The sequence below is a fragment of the Hypanus sabinus genome, chromosome 23 (genome assembly GCF_030144855.1).
Source record: "Hypanus sabinus isolate sHypSab1 chromosome 23, sHypSab1.hap1, whole genome shotgun sequence".
Classification (NCBI taxonomy): Eukaryota; Metazoa; Chordata; class Chondrichthyes; order Myliobatiformes; family Dasyatidae; genus Hypanus; species Hypanus sabinus.
The window spans coordinates 30,722,404-30,748,422 of NC_082728.1; the positions used below are offsets into that span (position 1 = coordinate 30,722,404).

At 40.1% G+C, this 26,019-nt stretch overlaps 1 protein-coding gene across 1 annotated transcript in view; it reads right to left on the bottom strand.

Annotated features, from left to right (window-relative positions):
- The window catches only part of LOC132380092 (alpha-1,6-mannosylglycoprotein 6-beta-N-acetylglucosaminyltransferase B-like), a 919,103-nt gene that overhangs the window by 354,738 nt on the left and 538,346 nt on the right, over positions 1 to 26,019 (bottom strand). The gene's annotated exons all lie outside the window — the stretch shown is intronic.

A 26,019-nucleotide genomic window follows, 5' to 3' on the forward strand; every position in this document is an offset into this window, starting at 1 on the left:
GTGCAAAGCTTAGAAGTAAACTAAAACGAAATGGAAAAGTGCAACAATGACTTCAAATGGGTCATCCTGCTAGTGACGCTGGTGCTTCACCCAGGAAAACACATACTTCTGAAGCTCTGCCCAAGGAGTTTTAGATCTATTCAGATAGTCTCCAAAGACAGCAACACCACCTGAATTCTGTGGAATTAAAGAATGGACATGACATGAACTCCAGTGACTCAAGTAAGAATGACAGTGATGGAACAATAAGATTAACAGCTGTGTCACAGCTTGCTTCAATAAAGACCAAGAGAGTAAACGGCCACAAGACTGAAGATGAGATAATTGCTAATCAATAGCAGATCCATCAACTATTGCTCAACCACTCAGTAAGTGCTTGTGACCATATGAATCTTAATGAAGAATAGCTCGAAGAGTTACGATGCCTCTCCAACTAACCCAGGTGTGAGGTTGGATTGCTCTAGGCACCAAGTCAATTTGGTGAGATTGAGAGTGGTTTTGGGCTGGGCGGCCCAGGGATGTCACTGCTCCAGGATCCTGGTCCCAGAACATGGCAGTACCGGTGCTTGGACAATTTAAGCGTTTGCCCAGATAGACTGAAAGTCTCAGGGTCGGGAATGGACGCGAGGGTCAGGTTGACTTTGTTCACTCTCCTGCGAATGTCGGGCTGATTACACTCACTGTCTCCGTGGTGCCAAGGCTGTGAACTGATCCAGCTACTATGTGTTTTTGCCCCGCTGGTGTGATGAAATGGGACTGAGGTTTGGGCCTACTTTGGCTGCTCCAGGAACGAAGCTGGAGACTCAGTCTGGTTCAGAATGCTGCTGACTTGCTTCTATTCTTTACATAATGTGTGTGGTTTTTTTTCTCTCTGTCTCTCAGTGATTGTCTTTTTTAAAATTGCATTATTTGGGTTTCTTGCTTTGTGGCTACCTGTAAGCAGACAAATGTCAAGGTGCATATCTTATACATTCTTTGATAATAAATGTGCTTTGAATTTCCATTTAAAGTTGACATTGTGTGCTGCATATGTATGCATTAAAAATCCCTGATACAGGTAATTCATTTACCCTGTGTGTCAATGAGAAACACATGCTGACAGTAATAACTCAAGAACATAGAGATTGACAGCATCCGGTTGATTATTACTCTGCCCAATATCTGATTCTGTACATTGATGGCTCCTTAACGACTGAGAGTGGAATTTGAATAGTTGCTTCTGAAACGGAAGTGCTGACATCAGGAAGCATGGCTCCTGGTACCCCTGTGCCGTTTTATGTTTACAAGTGGACTAAAATGCTTTGTCAAAGTGTCAAGGATACTCAGGTGTACTGGAACTAGTGGATTAGTTTTCAAGCTGGATAGAAGCCACAAACCACACACACAGCAAAAATTCTACTCAAGGACTATACTCCTAGATGGGGATTGCATGTCCCATCGACTCTGACCAAGGAACTCATTTTACTGGGAGTGTTTGTCAGGAATTATGTTGACTGATGAACACTGTTAGCTTGTCCATTGTCCACATCATCCAGAGTCATCTGGACAAGTCAATTGAATGAATGGAACCATCAAACAATGATTGACTCAGTATCATGAGGAAGATGTAGCATGAACAATGGTTCTTTCTAGGGTCTTGTGTAGCATCTGAGCGATGCCAACCAAGGAAACTAAACAAAATCCATTCAAGCTGGTAACAGGACAATCTTCTGTCACTGCCAGGAGTCCTCAATCACAGAGAGGCTGATATACACATTATAGAAGATAGTTTTGTTAACTGTTGTGTGAAATTAACTCAGACTGTATTGTCTGTTTCTCAACCAGTTTCTGCCACTTGGAGTGCTCCAACAGGAGGAGGACACACCCTGATTCCTGGTGAATGGGTCTTGATTAAGAAACCACATAAAGAACCATTGAGAGCTCAGTAAGAAGGTCCTTATCGAGGTTAGATAACTACCAACTCAGCGGAGAAAGTAGAATGTAAAAATAAGTGGATACACACTAGAAAGTGCAAGTGAGCTAGAGTGGTACCCGGCGACAACAACAAGCACTATGGTTAATGTACTATTAACCTCTTGGCCACAATGTCTAACTGCTGGGCTACAGTGAGCAAATCACTAACCAGCCAGAAGACTTCAAGCAAGTCAGCAACTACTGAACGTCATTAAGTCTCTTCTAATATTATTTGTTGTTATATTTTTGCCAATTTTTCCGACTCGTAATATGCCAGTTGTGATGACTCATACTGTACACTTGTGTGCATCACATGAATTTGCTGACACTGTTGATGACTGTCACTGTTGGATATGTCATTATATATCACAAACTTCAAAATATTCACCAAAGATAGGCATTCCTACAGATCCACAACAAACATGTGCTCTCTTTATTAAACATTCCAGCAATGAAAATGTTGACATTATTCCTATGATTCATTATAGTCAAGGGAGACATACATTGCAATGGTCATGACCTACACGTACCATCTTAAACTTGATCATTTATGTAAATATTACATAAGTTAAGGAATATTACATTTGACCCGATTCATGTCTTATCCTGGGATTTCTCTGCATCTAATGTTCATGACAAAGCAATTAAAACTTTTTATGTGTTCACAATAATAGCTTCCATTTGCCTGAGTTCATAAAGTACTTTTCAGGTAGGGCATAGTTCATGTATGTATACTCTACATTGTCCTAAATGGGGTCATGACTCTAGAATTGTCATTGACAATCAGAAATATGTAACAATTCAACCAAGTTCCTGTCAAGTAACAGGAAATGGTCCAAGTTCATTGAACCATACAGACTTCATGTGTGGCAATGGAGCATGGACCTCTCTTCCATGTAATTGTTTAGGCACTTGTTATTTAAGCTACACAGCGGGGCAGGCACCATCTATGGTAATAAGCAGATAGTTGATGTATCAGACCGAGACCCTTCTTCATGACTGAAGAGTCTTTGCCCTAAATGTCAACTATCTATTCATTTCCATAGATGCTGCCTGATCTGCTGAATTCCTCCAGCATTTTGTATGTATTGCTTTGTAGTTCCAGCATCTTCAGACTTACTTGTGTTTATTATTTAAGGTATATTTGCCCTGTTGAGACAAACATGTACCTTACTTTTATCTCCTGAGTCTAGAAGCAAACGAGACATTTCAGAAGGAGATCATTTTGCATCAATTTTATTCCCACTTTATGGTGTTGCAAGGAGCATTAGAGATATTGAATGAATTGGCAATGACACTGCTGAAGCCTTGGGAAAAGTGACAACAGAAATGGTCACTTAGATGGTTCTTCAAAATCGTATGATATTAGATCTCCACTTCCTATTTCCTGCCAGAACACGTACAGTTTTAGGTAAAGATTGTTGTATCTACATACCTGATGAGTCAGAAGACATACTTGGCAGATTATATTCATAAAGAACAACTAAAATACATGAAACTGATGGATGGGATTTCATTGACTAGATTCATTTATATCTCGAATACTAGGGTTACACAATATTGTAAGTCATATTATTCATGTTAATATGCCTTTTCATAATTTACATCTTTTTTATTTGTTTTGAGGTGATCATTAACAGAATAGTTCAAAGTCTTTATCTGCCTTATGAATATTTTGAATATGCAGTATATCCTTTGATGTTTCATAACTTAAGTATTTGTTGATTATTTTATATTTAACCTAGGTAAGTTAAAATTTTCTGTCCCTAAAGTTTTTGATATAAATGTTTCTAAACATGTGATTTAGAATCAAAGGGAGGATTGTTAGAGTCAACTACTTAATTCTTAGATTAACCTGGGTTATTGCCTCTGGAGTGGCAGAGGCTGAGGTGAGATCTGACAAAGGGTTTTTAATATTATGAGGGGCATAGACAGAGTAGACAGACAGTATCCTTTTCCCAGGGTTGAAGTGTCTAATAACAGAGGGTATGCATTTAAGATTTGAGGGGGTAAATTTAAAGGAGGTATGAGGGACAAGTTCTTGACACTGAGTGGTAGGTGTCTGGAATGCACTGTCTGGGGTGGTGGGAGAAGCAGATACATTAGGGATTTTTAGCTCCTTCTTGCAATCCAACAATTCGTATATTGTTTCGGCGAGACCTAGTTTCCAGGTCTATAATCTTATTATGATATTTTTCCAAACGGGTTGTAGTTTCAGACAGTTTTTGCTTCAATTCCTCTTCATGTTTAGTAACTTAAGTTTCCACATCTTTAAGTTTTCCCAGAAATAACTTCATTTCATTATAATTCTTTTCCAGTTGATCTTTAATTGCCCTATTCTGATCTTGAATTGAATTCAGTGAATTGAATTCAGAACGATATCTTCAGCCCATGCTGGCATATCATCAGATCTTTCCTTTGGCACCTTTCCTTTTCCATTACCTTTGTCAGTAGGTTCATGCGGATTCTTCCCACTTCTCGTAGACATGGACATATTATTCCCTTTCAAGAATCAGCAATTAAAAATTTTAACTTCAAAATTTAAGCCTGGGGGAGAGGGAGAAAATTAAGAGCAGCACAAAATTACTGCTACTCCATCGACAGACAGAGGTGGTCTCCCCGTTAGAGACTTTCAAGAGATGTTTAGATTGGCACATGAATATGAGTAAAATGGAAGGATATATATATTGTGTAGACAGTGGGAATTCGTTCAGTTAGCCATCTGATTCTGTTGTATGTTCTATGCTCTAACCATTCAGTTCTTCAGTCAACCCTAATCACCACAGTGTAGCAACATGATGGCCACTTTAGACCATATTGGACTAAAATGAACTTGCATTTTGTTTTGATTGTGTCCCTTCTTTTAAAGATTATCTATAATATATGTGAATGCTGTTCATATGATGCTATAAGCCTTTGATGCTGCTGCAGCCAAGTTTTTCATTGTACCTGTGCATACATATACTTGCACATATAACACTGAGCTCGATAATGACACTCATGGAATAACCTGTTTGAAAAAATCAAGGATAATAGAGAACAACAGAAGTGAGCTGGGGTCATGATTAGGTTAACACTTGGTGAAGGGCAAATCAGGCCAGAAGGGCTTTGTGCCTTCACCTCCCCTTACTTTTTTATTTTTTCCAAGTTATGATGCACATCTAATGGGGATGCAAGACCTGGGTGCATAGAGTTAGTAGCCACTTTATTAGGCACACCTAAACACCTGCTTGTTAATGCAAATATTAATCAGCCAATCTTATGGCAGCAACTGAATGTGTAATAGCATGCGGACATGATCATGAAGTTCAGTTGTTGTTCAGACCAAACATCGTAATGGGGCAGAAATGTATTCTAAGTTACTTTGACCATGGAGTGAATGTTGGTGGCAGACAGGGTGGTCTGAGTATAGTAGAAACTGCTGATCTCCTGGGATTTTCATGCTCAGTCATGTCCAGAATTTTTAAAAAAACTGCACAAAAGCCAGAAAACATCCAGACAGCAGCAGTTCCGTGGGTGAAAACACTTTGCTAATGAGAGAGATCAGAGGCCACACTGGTTCAAGCTGACAGGAAGACAACAGTACCTCAAATAACCACGCATTACAACGGTTTTGTGCAGAATAGCATCTCCAAATGCACAACACATCAAACCTTGAAATGAAATGGCACAAAAGATCCACAGCAGATGCCATTTCATTGGCTCTTCAGTCAACCCTGGAACAGCTGGACAGCAAAGATGTATACATCTGAGTGTACTTTATTGACTACAGCTCCGCATTCAATACTATCATCCCCTTAAAACTAATCAATAAGTTTCAACACCTTGGCCTCAATACATCTTTGTGTAATTGGATCTTGGATGTCCTCACTTGCACAGCACTATAGTTCAGATTGACAAGAGCCTCTCTTGCACAATCTTCAACAGCACAGGTGCACCACAAAATTGTGTGGTTAACCCCTTTCTCTACTTGTTTTACACTTATGGCTGTGTGGCTAAGTACAGCGTCAATGCCATATTTAAGTTTGCTGATGACACCATTGTTGTTAACCGAATCAAAGGTGGTGATGAATCAGCATAAAGGAGGGATTGAAAGTCTGGCTGAGTAGTTCCACAACAACAACCTCTCAATGTTATCAAGACCAAGGAGCTGGTTATTGACTTCAGGAGGATGAAACCAGAGGTCCATGAGCCAATCCTCATTGGGGGATCAGAGGTGGACAGTGTCAGTAACTTTAAATTCCTCAGTGCTATCATTTCAGTGGACCTATCCTGGGCCCAACATGGAAGTGCTAATTAAACTGCAAATTACAAAAGAAGCACAGCAGTGCCTCTACTTCCTTAGAAGTTTGTGAAGATTTGGCATAACATCTAAAACTTTTACAAATGTCTATAGATGTGTAATGCAGAGTAAATTTGACTGGTTGCATCACAGCCTGGTACAGGAACACCAAAGCCCTTGAACAGAAAATCCTAAAAAAAGTAAACGGTATGGCCCAGTCCATCGTAGGTAAAGCCCTCCCCATATCTGAGCACATCTATATGAAACACTGTCGCAGGAAAGCAGTATCCATCATCAAGGACCCCCATTATCCAGGTCATGCTCTCTTCTCACTACTGCCATCAGGAAGAAGATACAGGAGCCTCAGGATTCACACCACCAGGTCCAAGAACAATTATTATCCCTCAACCATCAGGCTCTTGAACCAAGGGAAATACTTCACTTGGCACAATACTGAACCTTTCCCAAAACCTCTGGACTCACTTCCAAGGACTCTTCATCTCATGTTTTCAAAGTTTATTGCTTATTTAATTATTATTATTACTTCCCTTTTATTTTCTTTTGAATTTGAGCTATTTTGTTCGCACACTTGTCCACCCTGTTAGCGCGATCTTTCATTGATTCTATTATGGTTCTTGGATTTAGTGAATATGCCCACAGCAAACAGATCTCAGGGTTGTAATTGGTGACATATATGAACTTTGTTAATAAATTTACTTTGAACTTTCAATGGGCTACAAGAGCAGAAGACAAAGAACATACACTGAGTGGCTACTTTATTTGGTACAGGAAATCTGCAGATGCTGGAAATTCAAACAACACCCACACAAAATGCTGGTGGAACACAGCAGGCCAGGCAGCATCGAAAGGAGAAGCCCGAAACGTCGACAGTGCTTCTCCTATAGATGCTGCCTGGCCTGCTGTGTTCCACCAGCATTTTGTGCAATATATGTGTACTTGGAATTCTTCAATCCAAATTCAAAAATCTAGAATTGAGAGTAAGTCACAATAAAATATTTAGACTATTTTCATCCTCTTTAATAATTTAGAATGCTGTCTATGATTATCAGTAAGGCCTTAATTGCAGCAGAGCACAAACTTCATTTAAAGTTTATAACATGTCATTATTGACATTACCTCACACAGATGATATATTTGGGGTTGCATGCATTATGACCTGTGGTACGACATACCAATGAGCTAGCACTCTCATAAACAGTTGCTATTAATATGTGTTATAATAGAAGTAACAGGGAAAATATATTCAGAATGCCTGTAAAACAGCGTATTGCAAAGAACACCACATACAAGGCACTACTTCACTTCTCAGAACCAGCATTAGACTGCATGAATCAGGGATTTAGTAAGATGTATAAGAACCTAGAAGCAGTGAAAGTCAGATTCACTTCAACCAAAATCTGAACCATCTAATAATATCCTTCTTCTTCATGAATAGATAATGCCTAGAAGTATATCTTCAATGTCCGTAAACTACTTAAAGAGGTTGCAGTCACTTAAAGGAGATTTATGGGATATCCACAAAATATCAGACACTTGAAGATAAGGAAATATTGACTGGTGACTTGGAGCTAAGAAAATTACTTATTGACCATCAATTACTTGTCAATATTGTGGAACATTTAGGTGGAAGAAATGATCATTTGAGATATATTTTCGCCAATGCCAGGCTGACTAAGTGTGCTTAAAATTACCTTCCTTTCCTTCTTGTTGCAGTAGTTTGCAGTTTCTATATTCAATAGTTCAAATTATCGTAATGGAAAAGTGAATCTGGGATGAAAATCTATTCATATTCTTTCATCTCTGGAACGGAAGACAATTAAAATCTACTGAGGATGCTGCAAATGCTGGAGACACATTTCTTTGATACCTGCTGTTCTACATGAAACAAAGGTGTCTTGAGTGATGCAAATTCAAGTTTGAATGATTTATAGTACACCCAGTTTCCAGCAGACATGAATTACTCAGCCATTCACTTCTATGACGGTTCAGTGAAAATGGAACAGCACCATGCAATACCGTTCTGTCGTATCCTGTTCTATTAAGTCTGCACTAGTTTTCTGCCAACCTGGAAAGTTGTCTCACTTGACTCTGCATGTCAGCCCATGTTCTGTTTAAAAAAAAATCATCTTCAGGTGACACATGAACAACTGAAGTCCAACTGCATGCAGAAATTTTCACCTTGTAGCTAGTTCCAATGGGCAGGGCTAGCTTTGGAAGAGATATCAAAAGTTATCAGTATGAAAAGTTATAAAACTTGTTTCACTCTTGATATAATTTACATTTAAATTCTACAATCATCTTAATTGATTTGGTTAACTCCACTGAGAAGAGTACAAACTGGCAGGCATTCAATACCTGAAGTTTTATCCTGAAAGATTTATGTAATGTGTGCTTAATAATCAGCAACACAGTGCATTAAACAATTATAGGATGAATGTTAAGTTATAGCAATGATAAAGGGAAGCAAGTATGACTGCAGCTTCAATTTTTTCGTTTTGAATGACACACTAACACATTGACCAGGTATTGTTTAGTTATGCAGTAATACTATTTTTAAGTAGTTGCCTGTATTAGAATCTCTGACATTTCTATCCAAATACATATTTTGTACAGCTAAACACAAAAGAATGAAAACTGCCTCTATAAAAAATTTAAAGCATTAAAAATAAAATCTATTTTATAATTGTTCATGTTTCATCTTTTGCCCTTCACATCTCCTGCTTCCCAATGCTAAAAGCTGTCAAGCTAGTGACAAGATGACCCAGATACCTATAAGTCATCCACACAGTGGGGACAGCATTCTATGGCATCGGAATGAACACTGCATTGTACAAATGAATCCTGCTGATTGGTTTCAATGCAACTAGCACAATAGCCTGCATTTTGTGTTCACTTGTCGGATTTCTGTGTGCAATCTATGTAAATCACACTTCTCCAGCTTGACCAGTAGGCAATGTACTGAGTTGATGGTATTATTTAAAGATGACTGACAGGTCTTTTTTTTGTAATTTATTTTTTTATTGAAGTTCATCAAACAAACATTCTTAAAGCCAATGCATGCTCCTTGAAGGCAGGAGCTGAGAGGCATTCTTCTATGGAAGCTCATTTAGGAAACTGACGAATGGCTCTACACAAGATGGAGGGGATTCCATGGTTTCCTGTTAAGCCACTGATTTCAGGAGTAAGGAAGGCAAGCCAAGGACTTGAATCTTTCTTTTTAATTTCATACTAAAATGCTGCTTCAAAGAGTATACAGCCTATTTGGATTTGCAAAGCAGTGATCTCCATGTGTGCATGCCTTCATACCCATCAACCACATGAATCATGGTCTATTTTTGTAAGGTTCTATATGATTTCTGCATGGAAGTTGGTATGCCTCGAGGATCTGTTCTGGGACCGCATCTGTTTGTGATTTTTATAAATGACCTGGATGAGGAAGTGGAGGGATCGATTAGTAAATTTGCTGATGACGTGAAGTTTGGGGGTGTTGTAGATAACGTGGAGGACTGTCCGAGGTTACAAAGGGACATTGATAGGATGCAAAACTGGGCTGAGAAGTGGCAGATGGAGTTCAACCCTGATAAGTGTGAGGTGGTTCATTTAGGTAGGTCAAATGATGGCAGAATATAGTATTAATGTTAAGACTCTTGGCAGTGTGGAGGATCAGAGGAGTTTTGGGGTCTGAGTCTAAAGGACACTCAAAGCTGCTGCACAGGTTGACTCTGTGGTTAAAAAGGCATGCGGTGTATTGGCCTTCATCAACTGTGGGATTGAGTTCATGAGCTGAGAAGTAATGTTACAGCTATATAAAACCCTGGTCAGACCACACTTTGAGTACTATGCTCAGTTATGGTCACCTCACTACAGGAAGGATGTGGAAACTATAGAAAGGGTGCAGAGATTTATAAGGATGTTGCCTGGATTGGGGAGCATGCCTTGTGAGAATAGGTTGAGTGAGCTTAGCCTTTTTCTTCTTGGAGCAATGGAGGATGAGAAGTGAGCTGATAGAGGTGTATAAGATGATGAGAGGCATTGATTGTGTGGACAGCCAGAGGCTTTTTCTCAGGGCTGAAATATCGAACATGAAAGGACACAGTTTTAAGGTGCTTGGGAGTAGGTACAGAGGAGATGTCAGGGGTAAGTTTTTTATGCAGAGAGTGGTGAGTGCATGGAATGGACTGCTGGCAATGGTGGTGGAGGCGGATACGATAGGCTCTTTTAAGAGACTTTTGGATAGGTACATGAAACTTAGAAAAATAGAGGGCTATGGGTAAGCCTAGTAATTTCTAAGGTAGAGACACGTTCAGCACAATTTTGTGGGCCGAAGGGCCTGTATTGTGCTGTAGGTTTTCTATGTTTCTAAAACTGCTTATAATAGTTCAAGTGTGATCTGGACAATGCCTTATTAAGCCTCCTCAATTCATCGTTTGAAATTTTAGTCAATATGAATGTTAACATTTCATTTGCATTTCTTACTGCTGACAGCCTGCAAGTTAACCTTCAGGGAACCATGCACTAGCACTCCCATGAGCCTTTGCACCTCTGAGTTCTGAATTCACTCCCTGTTTAGAAAAGTCTAAGTCTTTGGTTATCTACCAAAGCGCATGACCATACAGTTCCCTACTTTTGCCACTTCTTTGTCCATTCTCCTAATCTGAAAAAGTCCTTCTGCCTTCTTCCTCAACATTACCTTCCCCCATCTACCTTTGTATCATCTGCAAACTTGGCCACAAGACAAACAGTTTCATCATCCAAATTGTTAGCATTTGAAACATAGCAGACTGAACATGGACCTTAGAGGAATACCACTGGTCACTGTAAGCCAACAAGGAAAGGCTCCCTTTATTCCAAAACTTGCCTTCTGCCAATCACCAACCTTCTGCCCATGCTAGTATCTTTCTGTAATACCACGTGGACATATCTTGTTTAGCTGCCTCATGGGTGGTATCTTGACAAAGGCCTCTGACAACACATGTAAATAATATGCTCTAACACTCCATTGTTTATCCTGCCTGTTATTTCCTCAAAAAATTCCAACAGATTTGTCAGGGGAGATCTCCCCTGAAGGAAACAATGCTGACTTTGGCTGATTTTATTGTGTCTCCAAAAATCCTGAAACCTCATTCACAATAATAGACTCTTATCATCTTGCCAACAACTGGTTTATAATTTCCTGTCTTTTTCCCTTCTTAAAGAATGGAGTGACATTTTCCAGTCTTCTAGAACCTTCTATAATCTTCTGATTTCTTGAAAGATCACTATTAATGCTGTTTCTTCTTCTTGGGGATGAACTGAGTTTGTGTCTTCCGGATTACTCCTAGAAACTTGAGCAGTTGCTGCTCTACTGTCATCCCTGCCAATCAACATTGACTAAATCCTCTCTTATGCCTTTGGAAGTGTCTTGCTCAACTGTAATAGTGATAAATCTGATTATAGCGTCTCCCTCTCAAACTGCATGATGAATTCTATCATATTATGATCATCACTTCCTAAGGGTTCCTTTGCCCTAGGTTGTTTATTACAGAACACCCAATCCAGAACTGGCTTTTTAGAGCAGCTTGTGGTCAAATCCACTAGGGTCAAGACAAATTTTAGGCATTCTCTAAATTCTTTCTCTTCGGATCTAGCACCCACCTGATTGTAGTACTCTTTCTGCACAGTGAAATCCCCCATGACCATCATTACATTGCCCTTTTTACATATGCTTGCTGTCTCCCATTGTAGTTGTAGCCCACATTCTGGCTATTGTTTGGAGGCCTGTATATAACACCATCAGGATATTTTGCAGTTTCTTAACTCTACTCACAAGTATTCTATCTCTTCTGATCCTATGTCACTTCTTTTTAAGGATTTGATTTCACTTTTTATCAACAGAGCCATCCCACCCTTCTGCAGGCCTGCCTATCCTTTTGATATAGTGTGCATCCTTTAATGCTTAGCTCCCGGCTATGAATTTCTTTCAAACATGACTCAGTGATATCCACAACGTCAAACCTGCCAATTTCAAACTCCGTGACAAAATCATCTACTTTATTTTGTATTCTTTGTGCATTTACATATAATACATTCAGTCCTTTAGTCACCACCCTTTAATGTCCCTCCTCCCCTTCTTACCCCATCCCTGACATATTCAGTTGTTTGTTTTCTTTTCTCTCTCTGCCCATCACTCTGCCTGTTCTCCATCTCCCTCTGGTACTTCCCCCCTCCCCCTTTCTTTCTCCCGAGGCCTCCCATCCCATGATCCTTTCCCTTCTCCAGCTCTGTATCACTTTTGCCAATCACCTTTCCAGCTCTCAGCTTCATACCACCCCCTCCGGTCTTCTCCTATCATTTCGCATTTCCCCTCCCCCCACTACTTTCAAATCTCTTAGTATCTTTCCTTTCATTTAGTCCTGACGAAGGGTCTCAGCCTGAAACGTCGACAGTGCTTCTCCTTATAGATGCTGCCTGGCCTGCTGTGTTCCACCAGCATTTTGTTTCTGTTGTCACCACCCTTTATTTCATTTTTGTCTCCATGTTGCCTACAGTTCAGTTCGTATGCCTTTTTAAACTTTTTGTCTTATTTTTTCATTCTGTAATCTTGCTTGCACTTTCCTTCACTTTTACTTTATATATACTTTTCCAAGCTGTCAAATCCACCCCCTATTAAGTTTAAAACCCTAAACTCAGCACAAGTTATGCAATTTGCCAAGACCCTGGTTCCAGCATGGTTCAGGTGGAACCCATTATACTGGAACAGCTCCTTCCTTCCCCAGTACTGGTGTCAATGTCCCACAAATTCACACCCACTTTTCGCACACCTATCTTTGAGTCACATATTTAGCTTTCAAATCAAAGTTATAGAATCAATTAAAGTAGAAGTCTTTAAGAGTTGGGGTAACTGAAGTTATCCATTCTGGTTCAAGAGCTTGATGGTTAAGTGTTAATAACTGTTCTTCAATATGCTGATGTGGGATGTGAGACTCCTGTATCTTACTCCTGATGGTAGCTGCAAGAAGAAAGCATGGCCTGGATAGTGGGTGCCCTTTGATAATGGTTGCTGCTTTCCTATGACTCCACTCCTTGTAGATGTGCTCAGTAATGGGGAGGGCTTTACCAGTGATGGACTGGGCTGCACCCACTACATTTTGGAGGCCTTTTCTGTTCAAGGGCATTGGTGTTTCCATTAACAGGTTTTGATGCAATTTCACTGATCAATTTTTATTCAAAATTTTAATGTGTTTATGTGATTGAATTTCATTTCTGTGATGTACTCACAGGGACTTAAGACCCATTTCAGGAAACCCCTGAGAAAACGTTAATGAGATAGTACTTGTGATGGTCAATGCCAATCTCGCCCCAAGAACTTGAATGTAATGCTACAAAACTAGAATAAGACCATAGTGTGTATGGGCAGAGTCAGAAAATGCATTTTCATATTCCACTACGCAATGCACCACATCCCTAGTGAACCCCTTTACTTTTTTGTTTCTCAGGGAAATTCTGGCATGCTTCTTAGCACAGCCAAGAAGGGCCAAAAGGCCTGTTTCTGTGTTGTAATGTTCTATGGTTCTAAATACCATCTATTCAGCTTCAATTAGTTGCAAAATGACAACAAATTTCTGTTGTCATGATCCATAAACAAGCCAACGTCTCACTCTTACTTTCTTCGACAATCGTGATGGTCAAATTTCCATTCAGAAGATAATATTAAGATATTTTATGCTGAATGTTGGATTGTTAAAAATTCCAAAAACCTGATAAAAGGACAGCAGTTTAGTACAAGGAATTCTGAATTAGAGAGGAATTATGAACTGCTCCTAACTCCACAAAAAAGTACTAAGTTCAAATTTGAAAGTTTTAAATTTAATTATATATACAGTTTAACCCCCCCCCCCACCAAGCTGTTGACCAACGGCTACATCTAGAATAATTTGAGATGAATGACAGACTGGGCAACAACTTATAGTTTGGCCAATTAAATATTCTAATAAGGTCAATAGTATCTGATTTAACTTTCATGTTTAACAGAAGCTAGCTTCTGGGAACATGGCAGCTAGGTTTGTCAATCAGGCTGCAAAGCCAGTTAAACTACTCATTTTATGAAATTAAAGAGTTAAATCTAATTGCACCAAATAGAAATTTCACTTCTGCTTTTATTGCTTGCTGATGACAAGATTGTTGTTGTTGTTCCTTTCTGCACCTTGTGGCACATTGGGTGGCAACATTGCCATTTCTTTAACATTTTTGTCTGTTTTTTTAACGAGGCCAAGTTGCTAGCTTGACACTCAACCAAGTGTGGGTGGAAAGCTTGCAAGGAGCTGGCCTGATTCGAACCTGAGATTCTCTCAACAATGGTTGTATCAGGAGCAAATTTATAGATGCATTTGAGCTATGCCTAGCTACACAGTCATGGGTACAGAGAGAGTAGTGCAGTGGGCTAATATTTTGGCATCATGCATAAATCTGATTGGGGTGTAATGTGAGGTGTCAGAGGAGAATGGCCAGACCGGTTCAAGTTGACGGGAAGACAACAGTAACTCAATAACCATGTTTTACAACAGTGGTGTGCAAAAGAGCACCCCTGAACACATAACTTATCAAACCTTGAAATGGGGTATGCAGGGAGAAGTAGCACCTCTGGTGAAGGGGTTTGTCGTGTCTATTCCAAGGCAACTCACTCACGTTTGGTCCCCACCAGACAGTCAAGTCTCACCGTTGGCTCCAAGTAGCTGTTTGAATGCTACCGTGGCCACACCCCGGTACCCACTGCTTCATAAGGTGAGCTAAACCAGGTGAAGGTAGTTGGCAGCCCCATACCCCAGTGAGGTAGGGGCGTGCCTGTCCTAGCATGCAAACTCAGCTGTGGCGGACTGCGTGGATGAAATCTACAATGAGATCCAACACCCTGAAAGCGGTACCTCAATGCACTGTGGAGAGTGAAGGGCATGACGAGGCACAGAAGATGTTGTGTTCATTCACCACAACCAAGGAAGTCCCCAGTTTGTGATGCTTGTCCCTACCACTGGATTTGGAATTCTAAGGTTGAGAGAATGGATCTTCCTCAGTGCAATGGCTTTTCCTTTTTAAAAATTCTCCCGCAGAGGTTTCCTGTCATCATCAGACACAACAGAGAACCACCATCAATCTGATTAGTGGTGGATGACAAAAGCATATGTATTATTAATAAACAGATAGCAAAATATTCATTGGAATCCAATCAGCAGAATGTTACAGATGCTGTTTTAAAATGACTTGTAATGCAATTGTTATGAACTATACACTAATACAAGGATTTTACACTTACATTCAATTGATTTGTGAGCACAAGACAATATAACTGGATGGATAGTTCAGAAATTCAGTTCTTAAAGCAACCTAGTAACTTTATTGACCTAGCACATCACTATTAGTTTTCGCATCTGTGCTCAAAGAGTCATTGAATTACATTTATTCTATTAAACTTTTATCCTCTGGTTCAATGCTTTTATAATTTAATTTTTTTTTCATTGCAGCATATGATCACAATGTAAAACAGGCAAATAAAACTGACAAAAATTGTAGACTATTGCAGACAAGTTAGTTAAGTGAAAGATGTTTTTTTCTCTTTCAAAGTGCATCTGTCTTCTAACTCACCACGCTAAGTATTCATTAACTGCACCACTGGTAAAGTGATTGGTAACTGCGGTTATTTTCCAGCACTATTCTGACTACATCTCCCAATCCTACTATCTTCACTTTGAAGGAGATTAACCTGTGCTATTCCTTTGTTTAAGAAGGGCCATAGAGAGCAACCAGGAATTTACGTCAATAGTAAGGAAACTGTCTGAGAAGATTCGAAGACAGAGGATCTACTCACACCTGGACAAATATGTGCTTATTAGAGATAGTCAGCATGGCTTTGTGCTGGGGAGTTTTGAAGAGGTGATGAAAATGATTGTCAAGGGCAGGGCAATGGATGTTGCAAACATGGACTTTAGTAAAGCTTTGGACAAAAATTCCTCATCATACTCTGATCCAGAAGTTAAGGCACATGGGATCAATGGAAATTTAGTAGGTGGAATTCAAAATTGGCCTGGCCATAGAAGACAGAAGGTAGTGGAAGAGAAGTGTTATTCTGTCTGGAGATCTGTGATAAGTGATGCTCATCAGCAAAAAGTGCTGGGACCTTTGCTGTTTGTAATCTATATAAATGATTAGAATAAAAATGTAGGTGGGCTGATAAAACTCAAAAGATTCAAAATGCATTAGTAAGTTTTGCAGAAGATACAAAAATTGGCAGAGCTGTGGATAATGAAGAAAACCGCCAAAAGATTCAGCAGTGTATTTTGTGCATGATGTACACTGCACTTATAACATGCTGATGGTATAGCTGGAAAAGTTGGCAGAGAACTGGCAGATGGACAAATGTGAGCGGTTACATATGGAAAGAAAGTTTACAGTAAATGGCAGGACCCATAAGAGCAGTGATGTACAGAGGGATCTTTGGGTGCAAGTCTATTTCTCCTTGAAAGTGGAAACAAAAGTAGATGGGGAGATAAAGAATGGTATAATTGAATTCATCACTCAGGTTGTTGGATCTAATAATTGGGAAATCATATTGCAGTTGTCTAAAACTTCGGTTAAATCAATTTGGAAAAAAATGGGTGTGCAGTTCTGCTGCTGCATAATTGGGAGGATATGGTAGCTTTGGAAGGATGCAAAAGAGACTCACCAGGATGTTTCCTGGATAAGGGAGCTATAAGGATAGATTGAGGAAACTGGGATTGTTTTCTCTGAAGCGTCAAATGCTGAGGGATGACCTGGTAGAAGCATATACAATTATGAGAACCAAAGATAAGTTAGATCAGCCTTTCTCAACCTTTTTACCCTGGGAGTGCCCTTGAAACAATTTTCAGGTCTCGGTAAACTCCTGCATAAAATTATTATATCTACAGTTCATAGTATGCTAGTGTGATCAGTAAGTTGCAGATACAATAGTCCAAGAATAAATGTCAATACTCTTTTGAGTAAAGAATGAATTTTGGCTTACTTTTCTTGAAATTAATCTTTTTCTTTCCCTTTCATAAATTTTAAAATCTATAAGGCAAACATAATGCATTTGTCAATTCTGGGTTGAACTTCAGATAAGCACATATAGATTTCAACCTCAATTGAAATGAGATGATTTCTGTCCTTGTTCTTGATACTTGTAAAACAAGAAAAAGCTTGCTCACATGTGTAAGAAGGTGAAAACTGCAGCAAAATGTTCATTGCTTTCCAATGAGTGGCAAGATACTCTTCCTTCACAGAAATCCAGAAGTTGTGCAGGGGCAGGTCAGTAAATCTCATCCTGAGTGCATGATCAAAGTGCAGCTCACAAAGTTTTTCCTCTTCTTTCAAAGTTAAGTTCTCAGGCTGAGCAGAAGATTCAGAGAAAGTGTCTCTCACCCAGTCTTAAACTTGTGTTGAAAGGGAGGAAAAATACTCTTTAATTTTGTTCTGCAATTCTTCCAGAAGGTTTTCAATAAGACTCAAGACTTCCTGATGTCCTTCCTCATTCTCAAGCCTAAGCAGCAGTGAAAACATTCAAGATTTCCATTTGCAATGGGATTTTTCCAAAGATTCAGTTTCCTTTTAGATCCATGAATATTGTCACTTGTAGTCAAAATGTTTTCTCCAGTGCCTTGCTCAACTGGTTATGTGATGAAAGATGTCTGCATAGTAGGCTAGTTTCTGCAGCCATTCTTCATCTTCAAAGCATTCAGTAAAATCTGCTCTACTATTTTCTTGAAAGTACTCCTACGATTCACCTTTCAGCTCAAATGCCCTGTTGAGGACTCGTCCTCTGAGAAGCCACTGGATTTCCGTATGTAGCACGAGATTGGTGTGCCCTTTGTCCAGGTTTTCACAGTTTTTAAAACATTCTCTAGTGAGTTGGTCTTAAAGCTATGAAATAATTTGCTTCCTGAACCCTTTTACTCACTGTGACTTTTCAAAATATTTAGTCTGTTGTGTTGAGCTTCCAATAGTCATTTAAAATAATCAGCTCTTTTATGTGTCACCTGGCTGCAAAACACATTGATAAGTAGCTTTCATTGGAAAGACTGACCTTTTTGTGTCTACTGTTGCACTAGTGCAGTGAAATGACTCAGAAGATTGTAATTCCTCATCATTAATCTTATCAGAATTGCCCATAGGCCTAAGCTTAGGCCTAGAATCCTCCTCTTCCATCTCACACCTCCTCTTCAAAAAAATCACCACAATGGACCATCTTTAGACTGAAAATTTCCCTCCAATTTTCTACTTCACCAGTAGAGTTTTTTCGCTCCCATAAGTCAGTAAGGGGAAGTTGGAGGAGGTAATTCGGGAGGGAGGAGCTGACACCACAGCCCAAGTTGGGCAAGATCATTCAATGCTTGCAAAATGCACATCATCCTCCTCAATAACCTCCCCTCCTCCCCTCTGTGCAATACAACGCTCACTAATTATCAGCATACCATCCTCTCCTCCACGCAATACAGCACTCCTCAATAACCTACCCTCCTCCCCCTGTGCAATACAGCACTCACCAAATATCAACGGTCTCCCCTATCTTGCGTTGAAAACTGAGAATGGACTCAACCAAAGAAACATGGTCCTACTGGTCACTGGGTTGAAATTGCTAATGGAGCAGTAACGGTCACTACGCACCACTGTGAGCACTAGCATTGTGTATTCAAAAAACAATGTTTATTTGTTTTTAATCAAGCTCTCTTGAGGTACCCCAGTTCAGAAACCTTGATTTAGGTAGTTAGAGTGCAGATCACAGGATGGAAATGTTAGATACCAGTAGGCAGAACTTTAAGATAAGATAGGAAAGTTGAAAGGAAATTTATGACTCTGTTTCTTTTACCAGAAAGAATGGTATGTGCCTGAAATGCAGCAGCAGGGAAGGGAGTGGACAAAGTTAGAATTATAGAGGAATTCAAAGCAACACATGAACAGGTAAGGAATGGAGGGGTATAGACCCTGTGCAAGTGGGAATTACTTTGGATTGGCATGATGATTGTAGAAGACTTTGTGGGCTGCAGAGTCTATTCCTGTAATGTGTAATTCTACATTTTAAGGACAAGGAAAGGTTTAAAACTCCAAGTGGGCCACAACTTTGTCAAAGGATTTGGAGGTTTGTATGTCTCAATGATCCAGAGTGCTACGTTAGATGCAGTCAGGGCTTTGTGCTTTGGCTCTTGATAGGATCACCTATGCCAAACAGGTCAAAGGGTAAAGGCCAGACTAAGAGTGTTCACTGGTCCTCAAGATTCAGGGTTTCAGCTCAGAGCTAACAACCCTGACTGGTCAAAAAAATTGTTAGGGTAACAGCAATAAAGAATATGTCTATATCTGCGTGCGACGGTTGGGACATACAGAGATGGAGAACCTTCATTACTGCCCTAAATGCCAGTGTCATATTGGTCAGGAAGAAGAAGAAGAGGTTTAGAGGGACATGGGTCAGATGGGCATTCAGTTACCAGGGACAAGTTAGGCCAATGAGCCTGTTTCAAAACTGGATTGCTCTATGACTCATATGGAGACTTATACATAGGTACACTGCTATCAGCAGTTCCCCTTTAAATCACTTAACGGTTTGTCTTGAAAATATATTGTCACTCCATCATCACTGCTGTAAATTGTGGACTCCCCGCCAAAAGGAAAATGCCTCACCACAACTTTTTTTTGTGTTGGAAAAGATAATAAATGTACTTTATAATTACCAATATCCCATTAAAAAAGGAATATCTCTGTAGAAATGGTCTTTTCCCAAAATTATTACCACACACAATGTCATGTGGAAGTATTCAGCCCCCAACCCTTTGCTCAAATAAATGTGTATTACAACCTGGAATTCTGATCATTTTTTTATTTGCGAGTCTCATGGTTCCTGTTTACACAGCAGAGCCCAAGAAAAATAGGGGAAGAAAACATGGAAAACTGTAAAGCACGAGTAAGTAAAAATTCAAAAACTAAAATGTCTGCAGTTCAAAAATATTAATTTCCCCTTTGCTCAGTACTTAGTTGAACCACTTTTCGCAGCTATTACAGCCAGTAGTCTTTTGCATATATCTCTTTAGCCTTGCACAATGTGATGGAGCAAGATTTACACATCACCCCTTGCAAAATTGCTCAAGCTCTGCCAGGTTAGTCGGGGAACTGTGGTGGACAACAATCTTGAGGTCTTGCCAGAGATGTTCGATTGGGATAAGGCCAAGACTCTGACTGAGTCACTCAAGGAGATCAATTTTCTTTATTTCTATATGGTTGCTCTGGCAGTGTGCGTTAGGTCATTGTTCTACTGAAAGTTGAACTTCCTCCCTGGTTTAAGCTTTCTGGTAGAGGCTAGCAGGTTTTCAACCAGGATCTCCAAATTTGGCAGCATTCATCTTCCCATCAATCCTGACCAGATTCCCAGTTCCTGCTGCTGAAAAAAATCCCCATAGCATGCTGCTACCTCCACAATACTTTACAATAGGGATGGTGTTACCTGGCTAATGTGCAGTATTAGATTTACACCATATGTACTACTTAGTGTTGTAGCCAAAATGTTCCACTTTAGTTTCATCCGACTACAACACCTTCTTCCACGTATTTACGGTGTCATCTAAGCGATGCTTTGCAAAGTCTTGATGGGCAGTGATATATTTTTTTTCACCCAGGGCTTCTTCCTTGCCACTTATCCATAAATACCCTTTTTGTGCAAGTCCTTAGAGATTGTGGAGCCATGAACTTTTTCTTTAGTTGCAGCCGCTGAGTTCTGCAGCTCCCTCAGAGTGATTGTTGGTGTCATAGTGGCCTCTCTTATGTCCCATTTTTCTCCGGCGACTAAGTTTAGAGGGGTGGCCTGACCTAGGCAGTGTGGCTGTGGTTTCATATTTTTTCCACTTTTCCATGATGGACTGCACTGAGCTCCAAGGTACGTTCAGTGCCTTTGAGATGGTCTTGTAACCTTCTCCAGATTTATGCTTTTCTATTCTCACTTCCCTGACTTGTCTTGAATGCTCTTTTATCTTCATTTTGGTATGGTCTGTTGAAAATCTACTGTACTGTTGGACCTCACAGAGAAAAAGGGTATTTACAGCATTCTTATGAATTCATCGAAAACAGGTGATCATTCAATTTTCTACATCAAAAAATTGGGTGAGATGGCCAGGTAATATATTGCCACAGAGAAAGATAGTGAAGGAATTATAAAGGGAATGCATTCTTTTTCAGCCTCACAATTTTGGTTTTTAATTTTTAGCAAAATTGTTGACAGGTTAGGAATTTTTCTTTTGATTTGACATAATGCACAAGGTTTTGTAGATTAGCTGAAAAAATCCTACTTTAAAATATTTTAAATTTTGAAAATGAGACAGTAAAGTGTGAAAGCAGTCGCGGGGGTTGAATACTTTTTCAAGGCACTGTATATCATGAAGTAAAAAAAATCCATGATTTCTATAGCATTTGTGACAACAGAATGGGTCCTGGGTATGTAAGTAGTGGTTAGTCTAGGAAACTGAAAAGAAATAATAAGTTGATGTAGTAATTGAAGGCATTCATTTATAAGATTTGTCATTTTAATGGAGGATATCAGCATGCACAAGTAACATTACTCTTGCCCACTTAAGATAACTCCAGATCGTCTGATAGAATAATTACCTTTTGAGAATTAGTCTTACTTGACATTTTACATCCATCTCAAAATTGGAGATTGACTGGATCCATTGTCTAGTTATGAATTATTTTCAGCTTATCTCACAAAAATATGATTGAGGGCCATACCTTCATTGTTAAGTTTGTGAAAAATAAATGGTTTGCTGCACAAAGGTGTGGTCACCTAGCTACTTGTGATAGATGATGCCCCAAGGAATGCTCCTCAGTGGATTTTGAAAATTTATCAAGCTCTACAAAAGTATTCAATTCCAAACAAATTTATCTCTGTTTTATTTTTTCAAAGAATTGATCTGCTGAGGTTAAGATTTTATTTTGATATTTTTCTCCATCAGTAATATATTGTAGAACATGGAGAGCAATCTAAAACTGTTTGTCCAATCAATCTAGCAGGTTTTCTAGCTCTCTGTAAGGATCAGAATCAGTAGCAGGTTTAATATAACTGGCTTAAGTCATGAAATCTGTTGTCTTTGTGGCAGCAATACAATGCAATACATACTAGTAGAAAAAACATGAGTTACTGTAAGAATGTATAAAATAGTTAAATTAAATAAGCAGTGCAAAAATAAAAATAAAAATGTAGTGAAGTGCTCCCAGGTTCAATGTTCATTTAGAAATCGGATGGCAGAGAGGGAGAAACTAACCCTGAATGGTAGAATTAATCCCATTGTACAAGCTTTATACTGCACTTCTTTTTCCATCAAGTACATCACTAAATGTTAATGCATAGCACAATACTCATCCGATTAGCATTAGTTTCATTTCTGGATATTAATACATTACAAGAATCTGTAAAAGAGAATGCATGGTGCATTTTTGCAAATAACTCGTAAGGGTATAAAAGATGATGATGTCATTATGTAGATATATGCACCAAGCTCTCTCTCTCTCTCTCTCTCTCACACACACCTGCATGCCCAAGGACTGTTGGTTGAACTTAAGAACTGCTGGCTTGTGGATATCAAGGAATTTGGGTCATTACCCTGCTCCCCCAGTAAGTTCTCCACAACGACTCTGTCAAGAGCATGTAAGACCGCATGTGAGTTTACTTGACTGCTGGGCCAATTTCAATACTTCACCAAGCCAATTTTCTCCATGACAGTCACAAAACATGGGGTTGAGAGTCACGTTCTCACAACTGACCCACCAGTCCACGTCCTGGCTGAATTTGCTAACATGGAAATATTCTGCATTGCACGCCGGTCAAATAGCCCCCGGGTTCCTAAGTCTAATGGTGGTTGCTGCCCATGTGGAGATTACCGATGCCTTAATGTGGCCACCCCATCCCCTCCCTGATCGTTACTCAGTCCCACACATTAAGACTTCTCAGCTTGTTTAGCAGAAAGTTAACTTTTTCCATAGTCGATGTAGTTAGGGGTTACCATGAGGTGTCTGTGTGCTCAGAGGACATTCCATAAACAGCCATGATAGCACCGTTTGGCCTTTTTTGAGTTTCTGCACATGGCATTTGGACTAAAACAATGCAACAGAGACTTCCCAAAAGCTGATGGGCTCTGTATTAAAAGAGTTAGATTTTCTTTTTGTTTATCTCGATGACATACTTGTTGCCAGTGCATCCAAATCTGAAGATGTATCTCACCTTTGCACACTTTTCGAGCACTGAAACCAACATAGATTAATTATTATCCCTGATAAATGCCATTTTGGGTTGTCAACCATTGACTTTCATGGCCATCGCATCTTTGCAGAAGGTGTGAAACCTCTCCCTTCGAAAGTAGCCACTATTCTGGATTTCCCACCATACCACACTACTAAAAACTACAGGAGTTGAGTCAACCAAAGAGGTTCACTATGCCGGCACGGCAGTCAACAAAGTTACTGACCCAGAGGTCCATGCTTACCGAACAGCAGGTACAGGCCTCTGGTTGGCTGACATTAAGTTCAGGGAAGCTGGGGTTTCTCTCCTGTGCAAAGTCTCAACCAGTTGCCCTCACCCCATCGTGCCCACAAACTGGAGGTGGACTGTTTTCAACTCCATACATGGCCTCTCCCCTCTGGGCTGGAAGGCCTCACAGAAACAGATTGCACTAAAATTTGTTTGGCGTGGCCGCAGAAAGGACATGCGTGATTGGACTGCAGCCTGTGTGGACTGCCAGTGGGCAAACATTAACCATCATGTTCGGATGTCATTGGCACTTTTTGAGGTCCCTGAGTGACAGTTTGACTATGTCAATGTGGACCTTGTTGGTCCTTTTACCCCGTCCTGTGGTTTCACGCACCTCCTTACCACAGTGGACCCCGCTACCAGGTGGCCAGAGATCATCCCTCCGGCGTTTATCAGCAGTTGGGCTGCTCGGTTTGGCACCCCGTCTGATTATTTCCTCCGACCGCGGTCCCAAATTCATTTCAGACGTCTAGGCTGTGATGGCTCAGAACCTCAGCATTAAGCTACATCACACCATGGCGTATCACCTGCAGTGCAAAGGCCTATGTGAGTGGTTTCACCGGTCCTTAAAGAATGCCCTGAGGGCTTCCCTGACTGATGAGTGTTGGCGTGATCGCCTCTCGTGGGTCCTACTGGGGTTCAGAACTGCTTCAAAAGAGGACCTCCAATTATCTGTCCCTCAGTTGGCATATGGGCAACCATTACAAGGGCCAAGTGATTTCATTCCTGATGCCAGAACCACCTGGTCAGCCTCTCAACTCTCCTCAGTAAATTCAATTCCTTTTCATCTATTCCTACTTCCCTTCATGGCATACAGCACTCTTGAGCCCTCGTTGGCCTACTTTCCGCCCTGTTTGTTTTTGTTTTCTATGACCCGCACCAACATCCCACTAGGCCCACTTACGATGTTTTGGAATGTGGAGAAGAGACTTCTGTCATAGATAAGAGGGGTAAACACGAATGTCTTTTGATAGATCACCTTAAACTGGCCCACCAAGATTTGGAGTATTCCATTGCCAAGACCTTGGCGTCACAAAGTGACCATGAGTGTGTCGATGCACCTCTGGATGGCTATAGGCATCTGCGGTTTCTCCATCCATGCAGCACAGCAAAGAGCTGGGCGGCCTGTCCAAGCTCCAGACAGGCTCAAAATAAGTTTTAGTGAATTCTGAGGGTGCATGTGTAGTGTAAAGTAATTGGGAGAAATGTACATAATTTACAACCACTGACAATGAGTTGGGGTTTCACTTTAAGATGCTGGTCTGAGGTGATAACATTGTTACATAAGGATTTCTAATGCATTTTTTAATTTAGGTTTTGGAGTTCAATAAAATGAGTTACGGGTTTCATTAAACATAGAATACCTCACTTTGTTTTATTTGTGGAAACCTACAGAGTTACTGCTTTCAATAAAGGATGTGCCTTAGCTTATGCAAGCATTTTCAAAAACTAACCTTACAGTACAAGGGAAGCTTCTTTCATTTCAATGTTTACAATTCCTTAGGTGTCCCTTGGCGGTTAAGTCTACTTAAGGCACTAGACACATCAGGGAGGGTAGAGTGCCACAGGATGAAAGAATGATCAGTCATTTGAGTGATTACCAAAAACTCCTTTGGTAGGAGACAACTTAATATTAATTGAATGGGATTCCAATTAATGCATTATTCAGCCTTTCCAAAGGGAGAAGCATACCATCAAGAGTACAGTCAATGACCTTCTGCAAATCTGGTAATCGTCCCACAAAGCAAATATCTGCTTAATTTCATTGGTGATCAAGTTTATGTAAGTGCCAAAAATATAATTTGTTGGTCTGATATACTTACAAAGCTTTAAGGCGAAATCAGCTTGTGTTTCCAGCAGAGTGCTGGAAGCACAAAACCCTTTTCTAGGAAAGATATGCAGTGATAGCACAAACCTTGAAGACATGATGCTCCAAATCAGTCAGGAAACTAAGCTTCTATTCTCTGTGAGCAGTGACTTTTGTTGTGTGTATTGCATTTCATGTCCAGCTGTCCGGGTACCAGAGCCATTCCTGGAAACACATCGTCAGACTGGACATCTATGCAGTGGCATTCTGTAGTTCCCAAGGCTGCTTTCATCTCACTCCTCCCCGGTTCCCATGGTACTGCAGTATGAAGATCATCAATTGTGAAGAACACTTTTCTGTCCTGCTAGCTGCAGAAAGCAAGAGTGCTTAAGGGCCGATACTGCA